At 43.4% G+C, this 15516-nt stretch overlaps 1 long non-coding RNA gene across 1 annotated transcript in view; it reads right to left on the bottom strand.

Annotated features, from left to right (window-relative positions):
* LOC149470164 (uncharacterized) overlaps window positions 1-15516 on the bottom strand; it is a 126395-nt gene that overhangs the window by 45648 nt on the left and 65231 nt on the right. The gene's annotated exons all lie outside the window — the stretch shown is intronic.

The raw sequence follows: 15516 nt of genomic DNA, 5'->3' as shown, positions 1-15516 counted from the left end.
ACCCCTTTAAAAAGGCTATTTCTCATAAACAAGGACCCCGTGAATATTTAGGACCCTTTCAAATATAATCAGACAAACTTGCATTTTACAATGTTGGTAGATTTGCAAATAACCTGCTCTGAAACTCTCCGACTTTCCACATATTTATCCAAAAACAGGTTAGCCCAACATATTAAAGGTAAGGCAAGTTCCCTTGTGCATAAATTAACATAGTACGGTGTCCTTATTCTATCCTTTTGCTGTGTAAAACACATCTAGCTTAGTCGGATGCTGGCGTGGTCAATAACGTGAATATACGTGCTCCCTCTCTCTCTCTTACCTTCTGATGAGACAAATCATGTGGAGTCACTCTGCACATGCTCAGTTTGGTGTGTATTGCCAGAGAGGGTTTTTTTTTTCGTGGGAGAGTGCATGTGATCAGCACAGGGCCAAGCAGCACTGTCCAGACAGAGGTCAGGGGTTCTGCATTCTCCTAGAGCAAAATGAAAACTCCTCCTACAAGCTTTAACATGTGCTTGACTGGACACTGAAATAAGTCACTAGACTGCTCTAACTGCTAAAAGGAAAAGGTATTTAGCAGTTTATATTTACTAATATAATTGCATTTCCATGTTCTGTGTACTGTGGGAGACCAGATATAGTGAATACAGGGTCTGGGGTTTAACACTTAAAGTGTTAAAAATTGTATATTCTAATGTATAATTATTTGTGCTCTGAATATAATAGATGGTATTTTAATATATTTAAAAGAAAGCTATAATATCTTGGTTCTAGTAGTTGTAGATGTTCTCACTCTATAATGTATATATATATAATTACAATATCCTACACACAGGTTCTTAGGGAATCCTTTCCGCTACTAGTTCTTGCTGCTTCTGCCTTCCATCCTCCAGATGCTGCCGGTCTCTGTGATCGCTCTCTGCAATTTCAATCACTGTGCCTTCCCTTCGGGGTGCCTACCACCTGGGCCCCCTACAGTCTACAGGTGAATGGTAAGCTGGGCTGATTATTCCACCAGAAAAATCTCCCTGACATAATTCCCCATTTCTGCACACCTGGGAGTCTTTATGTGTTCTGCCCATAGTTTGCTCTGTTCCCAGTGACCTGTACTGGATTTACTTTATTTTATTGGGCTAGGAGCCTTTAAGCTGGTCATGCACATATACATTTTTTTTGTTCAGCCTGTGGGATGAACAAAAAAATCTAACAAAAAGATATTAAAGTGGTATTAAACCCAAAAGCAAACATTTATTATATTGTAGCTTACCAATTCTTATATGTGAGGACTGCATTAGTTTTCTTTTTTAGGCTTTCTTTCTTCTATTAGCAGTTGGTCATCCAGCCAGTAAATCTATTGTTTTTTTCAAAAGAACAAGCTCCTCTGTAGATGTATCAGTTACAGAGATGAGGCAAACCATATATCCTAGATTGTAAGCTCCTGTATTGTTGCTGTATTGTCTCCCTTTATATTCTCTCCCGTTATATTGTATAATAATAATAACACAGACAGGGGTATTTACAATGATCAGTTTTTGTTAATGTAAAGCCTTTATCCCAAAAGGAAAAAAAAAACAATTTGCAACAACTGCCTATAAAGTATTAGCTGGAGTTATGCTTCAATTTGTTATTGTATTTAAATCTGCTAGTCCATCTAACACTCCCCTCCCCCCAGACTGTCCAAAGGTACCCCCTTTTTCTCCTTCATCCACAATGGAGGCACTCTAATACAGGAGGTGTGTTACTGGCCAGATCACCAGGTAAAAACAGAGGAGAAAAGCCTAAAAAAAAAAAACTAATGCAGGTACACGGCCGGTGACAGCGCGGTCATGCGGGCATGCGCAGTGTGCGGTCTGGAAAGGACGCCATATGGCATCCACCCGGAGGGACGAGGTGTTTGCCCGGCCACCATCTGGCTATAGGCCGGGCGGCAACGGGTTAACCAATGATACCACAAAGCTCCTAATTAACTCCTTGGTTATCTCTCGCCTCGACTACTGCAACTTCCTCCTCATTGGCTTACTTTTACATAGGCTATCCCCCCTCCAGTCCATCATGAATACTGCTGCCAGACTCATTCACCTTACCAACTGTTCAGTGTCTGCTACCGCTTTCTGCCAATCCCTCCACTGGCTTCCACTCGCCCAACAAATAAAATTCTAAATACTAACAACTTACAAAGCCATCCACAAATCTTCCCCCAGCTACATCACCAACCTGGTCTCAAAATATCAACCAAACAGCTCTCTTCAATCCTCCCAAAACCTTCTGCTCTCTAGTTCCTGTGTCACCTCCTCCCATGCTCGCCTCCAGGACTTCTCCCGAGCTTCTCTTATCCTATCGAACTCCTTACCCCAATCTGTCCAGCTATCTCCTAATCCAGGAGTATTGAATTAAAATTAACCGAGGTCCGAGCAGTAAAATTTTGAAAAAAGGGTCGGAGACCTTTTCGTGTTTCTCGCACATAGTGCAGTCCATTAAAATGAATGGCCTGACCTACCCATAACATGTGCACCAAATGCACATATGCAGATCTGAGCCTGTTCTTACATCAGTGTCCCCAATCCCCACTGCACATCACAGTCCCCACCTCATTCACAGCAAGATCCCCTCTTCATGAGTGTCCTCAGTTGCTCCTTTACATCACCCCCTCCACCCCTTTCACAGTAGTGTTCTCACACTTCCTTGACATCAACCCCCTCCCAAAAGTACTGTCCTCTGCCCCCTTCACCTTCACTGCAAAGTACTCCACCCCATTTTACATCACATTACTGTTCTCAGCCCCCCCCCCCCCACATTACTGTCCTCAGCCCCCACACATTACTGTCCTCAGCCCCCACACATTATTGTCCTCAGCCCCCACACATTACTGTCCTCAGCCCTCACATTACAGTTCTCAGCCCCCACCCACTTTAATCTCCTCAACCACCCCACATTACTGTCTTCTGCTCTACATTACAGTTCTTAGCCCTCCCCCCACTTTAATGTCCTCAGCCCCCGCACACTGCAGTTCTTAGCCCCCCACATTACTGTCCTCAGCCCCCCCACTTTAATGCTCTCAGCCCCACCACATTTTAATTCTCAGCTCCTCCACTTCAATTTTAATGTCCCCCCACACTACTGTCCTCAGTCCTTCGATATTACTGTCCTCAGTCCCTCAATATTACTGTCCTCAGTTCCCCACATTCAGTCCTCAGTCCACCCACATTCAGTTCTTGCCTCCTTTTCACATCAGCCCTCCTTCACACTAGCCCCTTTAACTTTGCACCCCCCTCCCCACACACACACACTCCTACCTTACACAGTTAGTGATTGACAGAGAGTGACTAATTGCTAAGACCAGGGGTGTATTTACCACAAGGCAAACAAGGCATTTGCCTAGGGCGGTATTTTTCAGGGGGGCAGCAGCACTTTTCAGGTGGGCAGCGCCACCCCCCGAAAGAAGGTATGAAAGGAGGAACACACGCAGCCAGGTGGGATTTGAGAGAGGTTGCAGGCTGCTTGATAGTGTTTGCAGAGCCTGACTCATCTTCCCAGAGATGTCCAGAGCTGTGAAGGTGAGTGTCTTATCTCTTTCCAGGGTAGTGGGTTGCCAGTGTATGGGCAGCGGAGGTAGTGGAAGGCTCTCTCGGTTGGGTGGGGGGCTGGGGTGTTGTTGGTCAATGTCAGGCTCTCTTTGTGGGGAAGGGAGGTGTTGGTCAGTGTCAGGGTCTCTCCGTGATGGGGGAGCCAATTTTTGTGTTGCCTAAGGCATGATGAAACCTAAATACACCACTGGCTAAGACTGCCCTTCATCCTAGCAACCAATCACCTGCTTGTTAACCTCAGGCAGCTCCCGCCCTCCATCCAGAACAGTCCTGCCTCCCGCTGTCAGCTCTGTGAGGATGATTGCGAGATGACTGGGGGAAGAAAAGGCTCCTAAATGGTGGGACCGCATTAGTCCGGATGGGATAGTGACTCGGTCCGCCACGCCATTTAGTGATGCCTGTCCTAATCTATCCACCTTTAGACAATCCCTGAAAACCTTTCTCTTTAAAGAAACCTATCCTGCTTCTAACTAGTAAACTGTCTTTTATTTCCTCCATCAGCTCATCCCCCCACAGCTATTACATTTTGTATCACTCAACCCTTCCTCCTAGATTGTAAGCTGTAACAAGCAGGGCCCTCTGTTTCCTCTTGTACCAAATTGTATTGTAACTGTAATGTCTACCTTCATTTTGTAAAGTGCTGCGCAAACTGTTGGCGCTATATAAATCCTGTATAATAATAATAATAATAAAGATGGACTGAAGTAAGGTGCTGGAGAGTGGAGCCTGGGAGGGGCCCCAGGGAGCAAAGCCTACTTACCAGCTGGTTGGAAAGAAGGATCTCCACTATGCCAAGTCTCCTAGAGAGGACAATCCTATCAGCAGGGAAGAAGCCAGCTCAGTGTAAGGCCTGAAAGCAGCTACAACCCACCAAGCTAACAGGACAGGACAGTGTGAGTAGCTCTACACCCCCTGGGCCAGACAAAAGGAAGAGGGCAGTCAGGTGAAATATCCAACTAGTGCTCCTCCGGGACTACTTCATTGGTAGATCTTGGAATCCCTTGAATACCCTCAGTGCAGCTATGTGAAGGATTCATCTGGGATCTGAGGAGATACGTCAAGGGCACTAGTACTTTTTAAACAGACAGTACTATTTTTTTAATCCACATTTGTGTACAGTGTACAGTTTGCTAAGAAGTTTGTCCTTAAGTTTGCAGTTCCTTGGGCTTCCCATATACCCCTAGGCTCTATCCAAGTTGTTAACCTATCAATAAAAACAACAAAAAAAACCTCACAAGGACTGTCTTACTGACTCTGTGTGACTGTATGAAGATGTGGAAAATGCATGTTGCCTGGCCGTGCAGAGCTTAGGGGGACCCAATCAAACTCAGCGGCTCCTGTGGGGGGTAGTGCTACACATTGATAAAACATAGGTCATGGTGAGAAGTCTACAGTGTCCTACAATATGTTCTCTGAATATCACTGCAGAGAACTCTTCATGTTAGTAGGAGAGCCTAACACATGACATTGACAATACATGAGACTGACTTAGTTCAGTTGAACGAGGCTACAACATTAACGTTTTTCTACCTATGAATGATCGCCATTAAACGGAACATCCAAATGGATTTCCTCATCTGACTTCCTCAACATGTGAGTTTATTCATTGAGTTAAACTATCTAACCTGATGCAAGAGATAGATTCAACACCATGTGTTATAGCTGTATACATGGCGGGAGATAAAGTTTATCGTCCTGTAGTTGAGTCAGAATAATGACCAAAGTACCAAAGCAGAACTAACTTCTGCTGCTTAGGATGTATGAACTCAATGCTGGCACATATAGCCCTTTGTGGATTGTCTCTACTTGCAGTCAAAGCATGTGATTATAGTGGTAATGTCACTGACAGCAGCAGATGACTGTGTCACTGTAGACTTGACAGTGATTCCAACACTGGTAAACAGCAGCCCCAGATAGCAGTGACCTATGGGTGGGAATAATAATGAACTGCAGCCTTTCACGGCTTGCAAGTAAAGAGAGCCACCAGATGTGCAGTGCTCAACCGAGCAATCGCAATCCAGGGGATGAATCCCAATATAAGCACAACCTGGTCCAATGGTATAGGCTCACCACTCCGAGTGCGGTCACTGGTTCCGATAAGTCCCGATCTGCTGTATGATGCCGCAGACCTCACATTCCATGAATCTGTATGTGACTGCAATAGCAGGTCCAGTATTCCGCGGCTGGTTGGTAAAGCCACGTAGGGGTGTCGGAGTGTCTGGATAAGGGCGTCATGACGTCAATGCGTTTCGCCCACCGAGTCACGTGAGCTTCTTCAGGATGCTGCGGCCCACATATCAAGGGCTAATATGGAGACCAATATGTAATTTCCAGATTAACCCACAGGGAACCGCAGCCTTAAATTGTCACTTAAGCCATCATATGCTATTACAATGTCAATTGCATAAAATTAGATATTATCATACAGCACAAATCCAAGCATACTCTGCTGATTTTGATAATATGCCAGTGAACCACAGTACTGTAAGGAGTAACCAACAAAATGTGAAAATGTCGCCCTAATGAATCAACAGTAATTCATAAAGGTAGCCAACCTCCATCTAGCTAAATAAGAGGATATAAGACTAAGATTAAGTGGAGGGATACTTGTCAATTTGATATTTTGATAATGTTCAATAAATATTTTTCTAAGCCGCAGATGGTTCTCTTTGGGACTTCTTTTCCTGTGGGTCCTTTACCCATAGGCTGGTGTTTGTGCTACAATTGTTTATTATACATAAGGTTTTGGCAAACTAAGGTGTGGATTTACTAAAGGCAAATAGACTGTGCACTTTGCAAGTGTAGTTGCTCCGGAGCTTAGTAAGCGAGGTAAAGCTTCATTTTGCAAAGAATACCCAATCACATGCAAGGAAAAAAGAATAATTTTTGCTTGTTGCATGTGATTGGATAATGGAATTCAGCAGAGCTTCCTGTAACTTATTAATCTCTGGAGCAACTGTACTTGCAGGGTGAACAGTCGACTTACCTTTAGCAAATCAACCCCACAATGTCATCGACCTAGGGCTCAGATCTACTTTAAAGTGGTTGTAAATCCTTACAAATACCCATAAGTTCTGTTCCCTACATCCATTCAAAGAGCAGAATCTACATAGGATCTCTCAGCTCTGAAAATCAGGGGGCAGAGAGCTGAAGTTACACTCAGTGAGGGGAGCTCTTAAAGCTGACTGGAGGGAAGGAACAGAGGAACAGAGCTGAGGCTGTCGGTTACAGGCCCCTGTCCTCCCCTGTCACCATTTTTATTTTGGTGTCAGGAAAACGTGTCAGAAGTGAATCAGGCAGATAGCAGAAGAACAAGGCAGCAGACAAAATTCCAAATGCTTTGGACCGAAATAGGCACACACAGTAGAGGGATATGCTTTATTCATATTTTTTGTCAGAGGTTTACAAACACCTTAATATATGTAGCACTACCCCCTTAAGGGTTGCTTAGTAATTTGTTTTGGGTTCCCTGTCAATCTAAACCTCTTGTTGTAAGACCAACCTCTGCTGACACCAACGTGTTCCTGTGACCAAAGTAAATCACAACTGTAAAATGGACTCACACACAAGTTAGTGTACCATTGTTAGCAGGCCTGTTTTCAGAAATAATGCACTGCCTTCAATCTGAGGGGACTGCTGAATCCCCAGTGAGCAGAGAACAACTATCAAGAAACAGGTAAGCTCACTGTGGGTACTCAGAACTGGATGACAAGGATTAGTTGTGAAGGAAAGAGAATTCTCATTTTAAATTAAGCACTGTCCCTTTAAGACCACTAAAATGTATTCTGCACGCTTGTTGGGACCCAACTGGTATGAAGTTGAGGTGTGGAATATAGTTCCTTAGGAGGGTAACACAAAAATAGTGAAGGAACAAGGGATATTTAACAATTTTCCTCTTGATGGTATGGAATTATGAAGGGGTCCCCTTAAAGCACTAAACATGGGGCAGGCTTAAAGTAATGAATAGCAACAATTGGCATACATGTCTATAGGAAAAGCCAGCTCCCTCTGTACATTAAAGGCAAAAATAAACAGTAATGGGAATCCTGCTTGTTGAAGAAGGGAAACTTGTTGTTTCAGTTGGCACTGCTGTATCCTGGCCTGCAACTGTATGTCCTGTGGTCAACTTGTACAATAAATTTTGATGTAGATGTAACCTAACCATAGCGGCTGCAAGAACTAGGCAGCAAACTAAGGCAACTATGTGTAATGTCTACAACTGTGTGTGATGTAGATAGCTAAGGTGGAAAACTGTCAGTATTCACTTGATTAGTGGATGCATGGGTCTCTCTCACCCGATCAAGTAGTCCAGCAGATCGTAGCGCTCTGTCTTTCTGTGCAAACGGGGTCAGTCCATGGACTCTCCGATTAAGACTTTGAGTCCCTTCTGGTCTCCTGCTGTCAAATTAGCCTGCTGGGCAGCATGGCAGACTGGGTGGTCAGTAGGTTCTTTCCGCTTTTCCTCTCTCTCCAACTCTGGCTCCACGGCCTAGTTCAGCACTTCAGCCATCAACACATTTCCTTCTCCTTCAGGCTCTCCCCGCATTCTCCTGGCCCTGCATATGTGTAGTGCCCCTCTAATTAGCTAGAGGGGGCTAGATAGGATTTTTTTTACATAGAGGCTGGATAGCAGCCTGGTATGAGTCAGCATGGGGTGAGTCTGCCAGGTTCACTTTAGGTCAGGGCTTAGGGCTCTGCAGGTCAGTCCCCTGATACCTCTCCCTGCTCTAGAAGCTTGAGAAGTTTCTAGAAGGCAGTGTGTGGGGGTGAGGAGGGGCTGATCTACATACTTAGGGGATCTTGGCCAATCCCCAAACAGGAGGCTTTGCATGGGACCAGGACAGCCCTACACAAGAGAGCCTGATCAGCAGAGGAGTAGTGTTGAGTGGAAGATGGAGAGAAGGCTGGAATGTGGAGCCTGGGTGGGGGCCTACCTGCAGGCAGGACCTGGAAGGATGGATCTCTCAGCCTCAACTGTCCACTGAGAGAGGACAGTCTGGGAAACAGTTAAGGAGCCAGCCCAGCATTAGGCCTGAAGGCAGCTACCAACCCACAAGCCTGCAGGAGAAGACTGAGTGAGTAATCCTACACACCCTGGGCCAGGTAAGGGGAGAAGGCATTCTGGTGGGAAACCTGACTAGCCCCCATCTGAGACTGTTGATTTAAATACGTCCGTTTCTGGGCTCCTTGCTCAGGAGTACCCTCAGACAGCTGGGTGAAGAGGTTATGGTAAAGCAGGAGGGCTTTCCAAGAAGAGAATCTTTGTCTGTGGCCTTGTACATAGTTGTAATGGAGTTGTCCTCAAGCTGCAGTATCTTTGGGCATCCCTTACACCCCTCAACCCGATCCAAGTAAAAAAAAACCAAGCTCAATTACTTTTTACTGTCTGCAGTGTGCAAGGTCTGAGGAGGATGCGTGTTGCCTGACTGTGCAGGACTATAGGGGAAGCCAAAACTCAGCAACTCCTAGGGGGGTAGTTCTACAAAAGGATGTAGAACAATGATTGGTGAGAACTCTCCAACCTCCCCAATTTCTGATATTTGGTAAGTATCTCTTGGTATCCTCTTTACATACTCCGTACTGTGCAGCTCTTTGACTCTGGGTACTACTACCTACATTATATATTATTATTCTCATAAAAATGTTTACGAGAGGCACAGATTTATTTGCAACAGGAAACGAAATTGCTTTTTCTGAGCCACCTTATTTGTCAACCGCTGAGAAGTCAAGAGATATAGATTTGAAATACTTGGTTTAACAAACATGTTTTCTCTGTATACCAGGAAGAGCTGACAGCTGTTAGTGAATATTTTTACTATTTTAAGAAATGAACAGGTTGAATTGTGAAGAACATAACTGTTTTCAGCACATTGCGGTTGGCACTGAAACTTGACTTGATGTAATACCTTTGTCTTTAATCTGTTTATATAACTTTACTAAGGGTAGGACATATTTGCTGTGCTCAATGTGCTAACCGTATGGGCCCTTTCACACGCGGGGGGGGGGGCATCCGTTCTGAAAATCCATGCACCACTTTTGTGACATTCACGTCTGTTCAAATTTCTTGGCTTCAGATGCTATGTGAACCCATATTAGATCTATGGGCGGCCAAATGTAGTGACATGTGTCCGTTTACATCAAAATACCTCCGATCTATCATGTTTAGGTCAGAAAAAATGGAAATGATCCGACACCAAGACAGACGCGGAAGTAATTGGATGTAAGTCTATGCCCATAGACTTACATGGAGCTTCCGATAAGGTCTACTTGAATAGCTTACAGGCAGACCCAATCAGATGACTCATATGAAAGGGGCGGATGAAGTCCACAAAAAGAAAACTTTTACCGGTCCCATTTAAGTTTTGGTTCACATTAGTTCAAATTCAGATGCAACTTGAATTACACAGAATTGCATGACAATTGAAATCACATTATTCTCTATGGTGCCTGTTCACATCAATGCAGCACGGCACGTTTTTGAAAAAGTGTCCAGTGCTACTTTGGTGTGACTACAGAGTGATTTTTGGCCCCATAGACTTCAAAGAAAATGCACCAAAAAATGTATGTACATGCATTTTTGACACATTGTCGCAGGTTGTTAAAAAGCCTTAACTTCTTAAAGTGCCAATCCCCCCCAAAACTGATATTTCATTATTTGGTAGAACCTGGGCTACTAGACCATCAGACATTTTCTCCTAACTCTTAAAGACTTCATCAGCAGGATCTTGGCACTTGAGATTCTGTGTCTGTACACTTGCTGATTCCAGTATGAGGGGCTCCCACTCTTTCCGATGGATTATTATTTACTATACACTCTGAAGAATGCAACAAGAACTGCTGATTTTTTTAGTGGTAGGTGGAAACACTGAAAAGTCCCTGGTGGACCAGAACAAAGGTGGAAATTATAGCACTAGCTGTTGGAGTATCCAACACATATAAGAAGACAGGGGCTGACTCAACCCACTAAGCTTTGCCTGCAACTAAAATATCACTGGTCCTTTAAAGCCCAATTTAGAGTTGGGCATACCCCATCCCTGTGACCGCACTCGGAGCCCTTTGACATCTGCATTGAAGTATAAATACTTTTCTTTTGTCTGGTCCTATGACATGCATAGTCCTCCTCGCCACTCCTCCAGCAGTGGGTGATCCTAAATATGACAGAAGATGGCACTAAAGTAACTCGTTGCCATGGGTTCCTGTAAGCCCAGGTCATTATAATGACTCATTCTATGTCCATAATGTTGTGGGCACACAAAAATTAGGTTGAATGACACTGGGCTAAAAAATGCATCACGAAAACAAAAAGAAGACAGTCCTCTGTGCTCAAGAGTTGTATATTAGGATGGAACAGTATCTGGTCCTTCATGCATACAGTGCTAGCAAAGGTCTTGCTGCCTTCTAGGAGTCGGGGTGAGAACCCAGGGACGATAGCTATAAAAACAGGAAAGAAGAGGGCGTACCAGCCTAGTGCATTACCTAAGATGATACCTTTAATAAATTCAAAGAAGAAATATACTCACAAACACTGTGATAACAAAGGTGTATCAAATTTAAAGCAACCAGTACACCGTATCAGCTCCCAATCTCGAGAGGACCCTCCAGATGGCTGACGCATTTTGAGGAGTGGTCTCCTCTTCCTCAGTGCCTATCATCTTAGGTAATACTCTAGACTGTTGCACTCTCTTTTTCCCTGTTTTTACAGCTAAAAAATGCATAGGTCAGCAGTAAACCCTTATATACCGCTCAAAAAAATTAAAGGAACACTTTGAAAACACACCCGATCTCAATGGGGAAAAATATCATGCTGGATATCTGTACTGATATGGACTGGGTAATGTGTTAGTAGCGTAAGGATGCCCCATTGTTTGATTTAAATGAAAGATCAATCTACAGAGAGGACTGAATTCACACCCTAAAAATCGAAAGTGAAAAAAATGATGCAGCAGGCTAGTCCATTTTGCTGAAATTTCATTGCAGCAACTCAAAATGGCATGCTCCTAATGAGACAACGGATGGTGCCCTGGGGTATTTCCTCCCAGATCTGGACTAGAGCATCACTGAGCTACTGGACATTCTGGGGTGGCAGTGTCGGATGGACCGAAACATGATATCCCAGAGGTGTTCTATTGGATTTAGGTCAGGCGAGCGTGGGGGCCATTGAATGGTATCAATTCCTTCATCCTCCAGGAACTGCCTGCATACTCTCGCCACATAAGGCTGGGCATTGTCTTGCACCAGGAGGAACCCAGGACCCACTTCACCAGCGTAGGCTAACAATGGGTCCAAAGATTCCATCCCGATACCTAATGGCAGTCAGGGTGCCATTGTCTAGCCTGTAGAGTTCTGTGCTTTCTTCCATTGATATGCCTCCCCAGACCATCACTGACCCACCACCGAAGCGGTCATGCTGAACAATGTTACAGGCAGCATAATGTTCTCCAGACCCTTTCACATCTGTCTCTTGTCTGTGTTAGAGTCCAGATCTCTACTCTGCCCTTCAAAGCTTTCACAGGCCAGTAACGGCCTATTTATATTGGACCAAAGTCAGTAGTGACAGAATACTCGTTGCTTCTGGTTTCTTAGACCATACAAATGACCGGAGACGTTCCTGTCCACGGTTATCTCTATGGTTATCTGGCGTTGGGAAAGCCCCAGAAGCCAGCGGCTAATTGGCCGTTCAGATTGCTTTTACTTTATTCAGCATGACTGGCTGAAAAAAAAAAGGTACCAGGGTATTGCTGCAAATGGAGCTATGGCCCTGGTATAACGGCTCAAACCCGATGATGTACGGGTATTTTGCTGGTCAGCAAGTAGTTTAGCAATGCTGTTATGAAAAAATAGAGATGCACATAGATGTACCTGCCCAAGTCCCTGCTGTTATGCTTTTGTGCCGGACTGTCCTGCAAAGCTTCAGTGCTTTCTGGAAGGGTGGAAGCTTGGTTGCTCCCTTCTAGGCATACCTACAGGCTCTTCATTCTTACATAATGGCCACTGAGGTAGCCTATCATAGCAAGGGCCATAAGAAATGTATGGGGGCAGGAAAACTAAAGGTAAAATATTTGCCCATGTGCTTGTATGTTTTAAGTAGAACATGTAACCTATCTTTTTCTTTGCAAAATATATTAAAACCTCCTGCGCTTCAGATGGATAAAATACCTCAAGCTGCCAACATCCTTCTTTTTACCAAAAAGTGCATAAAGAGAAAAATATATATAAAATGGTGTAGCGCTAGCAAATAATTAGAATAATTTAGTTCAGCTTTGCTGAAAAAGGCAAAGCTGAACTAAATTATTCTAATTGGTGTGGATGTAAAATCTGGAGCGTAGGAAAATAGATCTTTGTTTGTGTCTCTGAGCATAATCTGGTGGTAAGGAATCACCATCAAACAGCGGCTGGAGGTGTTCTTTGGATGACAGCGTTCTGATGTGGTATCAAGTGTGGCCCTGTAGACCGGTTGGCTCCTGAGGGATACATTCTATATAAAACAAGGCATATTGGCCCTTGTGGTCAGTGCGGGGAGGTGAGGAGGCACTCAGACCATTATAGGATTGTGGCACCAGTGGCACTTTCACGGTTTCCAAAGGCTCACAGATTTTTGTTTTGAAGTGGACTGCATATTGTTATTCACTAATATCACTTATTTTTGTGTGTTATATCTGCATGACTTTGTGTGTAACCACTATACAAGTATTAAATCACGTGTTGTCTTCCCTTTATGGGGATGCACGAGGGGATTGTATTTATGCATGTTTATCTGTATGCTGTTTGAGAGTATATCTATATATATATCTCTATTTATACCTAATGTTTAGGTTCCATATATGCACATTTATTTATGTATAGTGGTATTTGCTAGCGCTACACCATTTTATATATATTTTTATCTTTTTCTTTGCCCTCCATATCAGTGGCATTCAGATCTCATATACGGACAAATTGGGGTATTGCTTTTTTAAGTACAGTCAATGGTTTGATCAGTAGGACCAAAGTGGTAGGTTAGACCAGTGTTTCTCAACCTTTTTTTCTTTGAAGGCACCCTTTAAAATTCTGCAAAATATCAAGGCATCCCATTCTAAAATGTAAAAAACTATTCTACACACATCCAGTACTCCCAACGTTAGAGGTGATTTATTCCTCCAAAGCAAATACACCTTTGCACACTGGTACTGACCAGTATTCTAGTGTGTCTCTCATTTTCTCTCCCTCAGTCTGCTAGTCTTTATTGTTCAATTGATTACAACCTGCAGGGTAAAGGACCGCAAACGTCTTTTAAGGCCACACAATCTTCCTTCATCAGGGTTGCATGAAAAGACAGAATATTAAGAGGCTTCTACAATACTCATAAGCAGACCTATCTGCAGGCAAAGGATAGATAGAGGACCTCTATGATTACCTTTATGATTAAGCCCGTGTGCAGGTGAAACGCGTTAGTAGGGTGTGGCTTGGATGGAGAGAAGCTGAAGCGTCATCTAACCGAACGGTCTGCAGTTGTGCACTTCCTCGTTCCTTTTTGACTGCACACAGAAGATGTTATATAAAACAGTGAGTGTGGTATTCACAGAGAAAGTAGAGTAGCGTCCTCCTACATAGTCTGTTTGGTAAATTTAGCTGGGGCGTCTGCTGTAGCTACAGTAGTCAGAATTGCTTAGGTTGGTCTAATAAATGTGATTCTTGTGAGCTACTATGGTGTATTAATATTAAGTGAGAAAAATAAAACATATTAATATATCATGTGCGTTTGATGTGTGCTGTAATTAAAACTAATAAACAATTAATTGAATAAATAAATGAGTGAATAAAATAAATGAGTGGGTCGCCTACACTATACACATACTCATACCAATGTGTCTGAATAAATCAAAAAACCCCGTGGTGTCATGCTCCACTATCAATATAATTAATGAACATAAATTAAATTAATGAATAAAATATATTACAAACAAATACTATCAAGTGACTAAGTTCTAGTAAATTTCCATGGCGTGATATTGCAATCATGCTAGTGCTGCATGCATATCTTCACAAAAAATCCTCAAACAATCCGTGATCCTATGGTGTCTTCTATGGTATATTGCCAAAATAAATATAGTCCACCAAATTTATATACTGTATATTGTGCTCCTTCACCAGTTGTGCTCCCACCTGACGTATATGACCAAACCGTTAAGTGAGGTCATACAAGCTTGTGTCTCTTTAATTGGGCTCAGAGGTGGACAAATGGATAAATCCCTGTATCCTGGAGGGATGGATGAATGGTGTTTTTCCTTTTTCCAGCAGGGGGTCTCTCCCTTATCAAGAGATCCTTTTCCTAGAGGTGGATGGATGGATGGAGTTATCCCCCTTCCCACAAGGGGTCTCTTGACTCCTTTCAGACTTTTTCCTCCATGTATATATGTTCCATGTAATTAAAAAGAAAATATAGTGCCTTAATCTCTTGTTAAAATATTTATTTAATAAATATAGTGCACTCACATAATAAACAAATAAAAATCGTCTTTGGTACAATTGTGTATGATCCTTAGTAAGTTTGCCACACTCCCATATACTTGCTGTGTGGTTTGCCTTTAAGCGTCGTGACGTCAGAGCCCCTCCCCTGACGTCAGAGCCCCTCTGACGTCACGACGCTTAAAAGCAAACCACACAGCAAGTATATGGGAGTGTGGCAAACTTACTAAGGAAGTGGGAAGAGGGATAACTCCATAAAAAACAATACCATTTTGCATACCCTCCTTCTGCAGAGCATACTGGGATCCAGAGAAGTACAGATGCACTTTAACAAAAACATAACACTTGATAATACAGCGTGTTAAGTATTTTATTGGGACATAATTAGTATCAGTATAATGAACATGTATCGCAAATCACACAGAATTGTACCGGCGACTCAAAAAACCCCTGCAGCCAAGGCTGGTGAATTGAATGCCTCTCGGTC

The sequence above is a fragment of the Staurois parvus genome, unplaced genomic scaffold (genome assembly GCF_062004578.1).
Source record: "Staurois parvus isolate SC_StPar_1 unplaced genomic scaffold, SC_StPar_1.0 ptg000051l, whole genome shotgun sequence".
Taxonomy (NCBI): domain Eukaryota; kingdom Metazoa; phylum Chordata; class Amphibia; order Anura; family Ranidae; genus Staurois; species Staurois parvus.
This window is presented reverse-complemented; position numbering and strand designations above follow the sequence as displayed.